The sequence below is a fragment of the Mus musculus genome, chromosome 11 (assembly GCF_000001635.26).
Source record: "Mus musculus strain C57BL/6J chromosome 11, GRCm38.p6 C57BL/6J".
Classification (NCBI taxonomy): domain Eukaryota; kingdom Metazoa; phylum Chordata; class Mammalia; order Rodentia; family Muridae; genus Mus; species Mus musculus.
This window is the reverse complement of record NC_000077.6, coordinates 104,676,619-104,683,020: the sequence shown is the minus strand read 5'-3', so window position 1 is coordinate 104,683,020 and position 6,402 is coordinate 104,676,619. Positions and strand designations below refer to the sequence as shown.

The window sequence follows — 6,402 nt, the reverse complement described above, 5'->3', positions numbered from 1 at the left end:
CTTCCCAGGTGTCTCTACTTTGTGCCAAGCTGACAAAACCTACCCAGTACGGTGCCCTTGCCTTTACATCCTCACCAACACTTACCACTAGCCTTCTCTGTAATAGACGTTCTAACAAATATAATGCAAGATCTCACCACTTTCTGTTTTCATTTCCCAAATGAGGCATGATTGTTAAGTATTTTTCAGATATCTGTTGGCAGGTCTTCTTTCCAGAAAATGTTAAGAGCTTTTGCCCATATTTTCCCACACATGAAAAGCTTTACTTTTTTATGGTTTATTTGTTTTATCTATTACTTATTTATTGTTTATTTAAATTTGGTCTTTGACAACTTCATAACATGTAAACCATTACCTTCTGATTGCTCCCACTCCATGCCTCCTCTTATCTCCCTCCCATGCCCATCAACACCCCAAGTCCCTTTCATGTCTTTTTGTTCCATGATGCAGTGAGTTTAACCATAACCTGGGACCCAGTGGTGGGCTCACCAGGACCTTTGCTCTGTTTTCATTAATTGCTATTTTTCTTGCTATTGACTCATTTGGGCTTCTTATATACTTTGGCTGTGAAGCCCTCACCAGACATATGCTTTGCAAATATTTTCCCAATTTTTAGGTTGTGTCTGGACCTTTGACACCTCTGCTGTGCAGAAGGTTTTTCAGCTGCTAATACCCTCTGTGTCCATTTCTGCTTTTGTTGCCCCTGCTTTCAAGATCAAGTGCAAAATGCTGCCAGGCCAATGTCATGGAATTTATTTTCTTCTAGTAGTTTCACAGTTTCAGATCTTACATTTAGGTATTTTATCCATTTTAAGGTGATTTTAAAATTATATTTATATTATATATAATATAGATTATATTTTAAATTTAAATTGTATAATATATACATATATGTCTTAATTAGGGTTTTACTGCTGTGAACAGACACCATGACCAAGGCTTATAAGGACAACATTTAATTGGGGCTGGCTTACACGTTCAGAGGTCCAGTCCATTATCATCAAAGTGGGAACATGGCAGCGCCAAGGCAGGCATGGTGCTGGAGGAGCTGAGAGTTCTACATCTTCATCTGAAGGTTGCTAGGAGAATACTGACTTCCAGGAAGTTAGGATGAGGATCTTAAAGACCACAGCCACAGTGATACATCTACTCCAACAGGGCCACACCTTCTAATACTGCCACTCCTTGGACCAAGCATATACAATCCATCAATATATGTGCCCAATTCCTTTCTCTAGTATGTAGATATTCTCTTTTCTCAGCAGCATCTATAGAAGAGATTGCCATTTCCCCATTGTCTATTCTAGGTTCTTTTATTTAAAATCAGTTAACTTCTAAGAAAGCATAAAGTCTTTTTCCATCAGCAGAAGCCCAAAACATGTCTTAAAGAGGTTTGTGAGACTAGCTTTAATCTCATGTACTAGAACTCAGTAAGATTTAAACAAGACTAACAACATTTTTAAATTGTTTAAAGAATTTTATTTCCGGGGCTAGAGAGATGGCTCAGTGGTTAAGAGCACTGACTGTTCTTCTAGAGGTCCTGAGTTCAAATCCCAGCAACCACATGGTGGCTCACAAGCATCTGTAATGGGATCTGATGCCCTCTTCTGGTGTGTCTGAAGACAGCTACAGTGTACTCATTCATATACATAAAATAAATAGATCTTTTAAAAAAATTATTTTATTTCTAAGGACACTTACACACACAGAGAGAGGGAGAGGGAAGAGAGAGAGAGAGAGAGAGGAGCTGAACCTAGTAATGCTGGGAATGCATGCTATGATCCAGAACTTGGGAAGCGGAGACAGGGTTGCCATGAATTCAAGGCTAGCCTGATATACATAGTGAGTTTAGTAAGACCCTGTCTCAAAACCATGCAGAGGGGCTGAGAAGATAGCTCAGCCAGGAAAGTGCTGGCCTTGCAAGCAGGGCTTGAATTTGATTCCCAGAGCATACAGCAAAATGCCAGCTGTGGTGACGTGCCTCTGTGCTTGGGAAACAGAGGCAGAAGCCCGGGACTCGCTAGCTAGCCAGCCTTGACTTGCATTCAGTTGGAGGAGGGTTTTGTACCTGAGGAGCTGTAGATACAAAATTGTACCCAAGAAACACAATCTTCTGCTCCTGTGCCTATTTAGAGGACACAAATTGGTTCTATAATGGGCTGTGAGAGGGTGAATTTATTTTACGTGTGGGAAGGCTAAAAATAATTCGTGGCCAGAGGCTAGACAGTGGTAGTTTTAGACTATATCCACAAATACTATTGTTAAAAAAAAATTCCCACAAATTTAGTGATTTAAACAATGCAAATTTATTATCTAGAGGTCAAACATCCAAAAAGGCTCTCTGTCGGCGGCATGTGGTGGTAAGATGTCTCACAGGAAATTCTCAGTTCCCAGGCCTGGGTCCTTGGGCTTCTTGCCTCGAAAGCACAGCAGCTGGCACCGTGGGGAAGTCAAGAGTCAAGATGACCCTTCCAAGCCTTTTCACCTCACAGCCTTTCTGAGGTACAAGGTACAAGGTACATGACCCACATCGTCTGGAACCCCCAGGATCTAAGGTGAACAAGAAAGAAGTCGTGGAGGCTGTGACCATTGGGGAAACCCCACCCATGGTGGCTGTGGGCATTGTAGGATATGTTGAAACCCCACAAAGCCTCCAGACCTTCAAGACTGTATTTGCTAAGCCTATCTGTGATGAGTGTAAAAGTCGGTTCTATAAGAACTGGCACACATCTAAGAAGAAGGCTTTCACCAAGTACTGTAGGAAATGGCAGAATATGACACAGGCAAGAAGCAGCTGGAGAAGGACTTCAGCAGCATGAAGAAGTACTGCCGGGTCATCCCCATAATTGCCCACACTCAGATGTGTCTGCTTCCTCTGCACTAGAAGAAGGCACACTTGATGGAGATCCAGGTGAATGGAGGCACTGTGGCTGAAAAAACTAGACTGGGCCCGAGAGAGGCTGGAGCAGCAGGTTCCTGTGAACCAGGTGTTGGGGAAGGATGAGATGATTGATGTCTTCGACGTGACAAAAGGGTACAAAGGGGTGACTAGTGGTTGGCATACAAAGAAATTGCCCCAAAAGACCCATTGAGGTCTGCGCAAAGTTGCCTGTATTGAAGCCTGGCACCCTGCCCTTGTAGCCTTGTATTCAGGCAAAGGGGCAGAGCAAGTGAGGAAAACCAGAGCTGAAAAAAACAAAACAAAACACCCACCCCCCCCCCAGGAAAACAAACAAACAAACAAACAAAAAACCCCAGAGCAGTCGGTCAGGGGAGCAGAGGTAGCCTTCTTTCTAAGCTCTGCTCTTGAGATGTTTGCTTCATGGAGCTTCAGCTCTGTGGAGTGCTCTTCACTCCTCCCAGGGATGGTGTAGGGAGTGCACAGATGGATATCCATCCCTGACATAAAAATCACTGACACTTGCCCTCTTGTCTTCTTCTTATCATCATTTTTACATGATGTCTATGCATGTGTGTGACTGTTACATGCTATGGCTCTATAAGAACTGAGAAGAAAGGCTACCATCACTGAACAGAGATTAACAAGAAGATTTACAAGATTGGTCAAGGCTACCTCATCAAGGATGGTCAACTCATCAAGAACAATGCATTTACTGACTATGACCTGTCTGACAAGAGCATTGACCCACTGGGTGGCTTTGGCCATTATGAGAAGATGACCAATGACTTCATCATGCTCAAAGGCCATGTGGTGGGGACCAAGAAGTAAGTGCTTATTCTTCAGAAGTCCTTTCCGGTCCAGACCAAACATAGGCTCTGGAGAAGACTGATCTGAAGTTCACTGACACCACCTCTAAGTTTGGCCATGGTCGTTTCCAGACCATGGAGGAGAAGAAAGCATTTATGGAATCACTCAAGAAAGATGGCATAGGATGCCAAGGAGGAAGGTGCTTGATGCCAGGATCACTCTGCGCAGCTGGTGGGGTCTCATCAATAAAATGTTTCCAGTAGCCGGACAGTGGTGGTGCATGCCTTTAATCCCAGCACTTGGGAGGCAGAGGCAGGCAGATTTCTAAGTTCGAGGCCAGCCTGGTCTACAGAGTGAGTTCCAGGACAGCCAGGGCAATACAGAGAAACCCTGTCTTTATCCTTTACAGGGATAAAATCAGTGGCTCCAGGCTCTAAGTGCTATGGCCACATTGACTAACTTATGGCCAAATCACTCTGCCATCAATCACTTGCTTGCAGCCAATGTTGTTACCCTACTCTGACTCGTGGGTCCCAAAAGGACTCTTCTAAGTATATAGTACCCACCAGATAATCCAGGATAATCTGAGCTCAAGATCCTTAATTATATTGAAGCCCTTTATTTCATGTATGGTAGCATAGTCCAAGGTTCCACTTTTAGGATGTGGATATCTTTGGGGGAAATAGGGGCCACAGCTCTGCCTATAAAAAATGGAACCTGCTCAAAAGGTGGCGATTGAACCATCCTCAGTAGAACATTGGTTGGTTCAGTGAGCTACATACATGACTAGAACACAGCTTACAATGTGACATCATAAAACTAACTCATAAAAATCATGGGACTTCTTCCCTATACTCTGTTACTTACTCTGAGAAAAGCCAACACTCAGGCAGTCCAGCCAGCACGGACTCCATGTCTCCTGCCAACAGCCCTGTGAGAATGCCCTCTTGGAAAAAAAAATGGTCTCACAGTTCTTAGGAGCCTTCAGTTGACTGGAGTCATGGCCAGTACTTCGGATTCAATCTCATGAGACTCTGAGCCTAAACCTCTAAATGAAAGCCATTCCGAATTCCTGACTCCAGAGGCTGGGCAGTATTTTTGAGTTGCTAAATTGTGACATAACTTGTTCTGTATGAGTAGGCAATTGGACACAGTCCCCTAGGTCACTTCCTGGTCCATCGTGGCTGCTTTGCTTCTGATTCCTACAGAAAAGGAAGGGATGGAAGACCATGCATCATCTCTCCTTAAGTGATGCCACTGGAAGTCGTGGACCTCCTTCATTTGCATCTCATGATCTAGATGGGCATGGCACATCCGGCTGTAAGAAGATTAAGGAGAAATGTGCTGGGCTGCATTAGCAGTCTGCCTCGATAATGATTACAATTATCAGAAAAAACTAAGTCCAGCCCACACCCACCAACATTTTTCCCGTTTCTTAACTAGTAACTTCCACTGGCCACCAAAGTGACATTTACACATGGGTCACTGACCCCTCCAAATTTTGCCAAGTATGTATTAGTCACCAGAAAGCCCAGCTAAATACATTTTGTAAAACAGTTAATTGTGGAACTTTTTCCTTAAAGTTCTTTTCAGAGAAGCCAAGGATGTAGCTCCATTTATAGGGTTTTCTTACAATCTACAAGAACCCTGGGTTCAAATCCCAGCACTCCAGTTGAAGGCTGAAGGATCAGAAGTGCAAGGCCATCCTAGGTTACATAGTGAGTTCAAGGCCAGAGTGGGCTACATGAAACTCTCAAAAGAAAAGAAAAGAAAGAAAGAAAGAAAGAAAGAAAGAAAGAAAGAAAGAAAGAAAGAAAGACAGACAGACAGACAAACCATGTGGCTGAACACATGCTGGATCAAGAACAGAGCATGTGTTCACTGGCTAACTGCCTCTTCCTCCTCCTCCTCCCCCTCCCCCTCCTCCTCCTCCTCCTCCTCCTCCTCTCCCTCCTCTTCTTCCCCTCAATTTCTTTCAAAGTGGGTCTTTCCCCTGTTTGCTGGGATGCTTCATTTTTGTTGTTAATTTGTCTGGCTCTGAATTCAATATGCTTTTGGGTGGGTCTATAAGCCTGCTTCCTAGAAGGATTAACAAGGGGGAAGCTGCCCCTAGAGTGAGCAGCATTTCCTTGGTTGCCCAGATATGAGGTCTTAGGAGAGAGAGCTGTATCCGTTTGCTCACTAACCCTTGCTGGTTAGTGCATCCACTGGCTTGCAGCTGCTGCTGCTGCTGCCTGTCTGTCCCTCACTGACATGAGAACCCAGCCTCTTCAGCCTTCCAGTGTGGGCTGAAGACCAGTGTCACTCCAGGCCCTCAGCACCGGGTTTCAATAGTGCTGCTGAGGCATCCATACCCAGCATGTACTGTGTGTGCCAGCCTAATAAATCTCCTTTGTGATATATATTCATTCTATTTGTTCTCTTCCTCTAGATAATGCTTCACATACCAATCACCTCGAGATCTGGATGATAAAGATCTGATCACACTCACCAAGTTTCATATAAAAATGAAGGCTTTGTTGTGAATAGGACTGCATGCTACATCCTGACATGCACACACAGACACAAAAATGATGCTCACGTATTACCCATCCCAATCTAAGACCAAGTCTAAAGGTGATAAATTGTTTATCACATGGAGGACATTTCAAGGCAGTAAAACACACAGATGGAGCCATAGATATCACCGGCTC

General features: G+C 44.0%; 1 pseudogene; it reads left to right on the top strand.

The window, feature by feature from the left end:
• Gm11662 (predicted gene 11662) lies at positions 2,337-3,984 on the top strand (annotated as a pseudogene).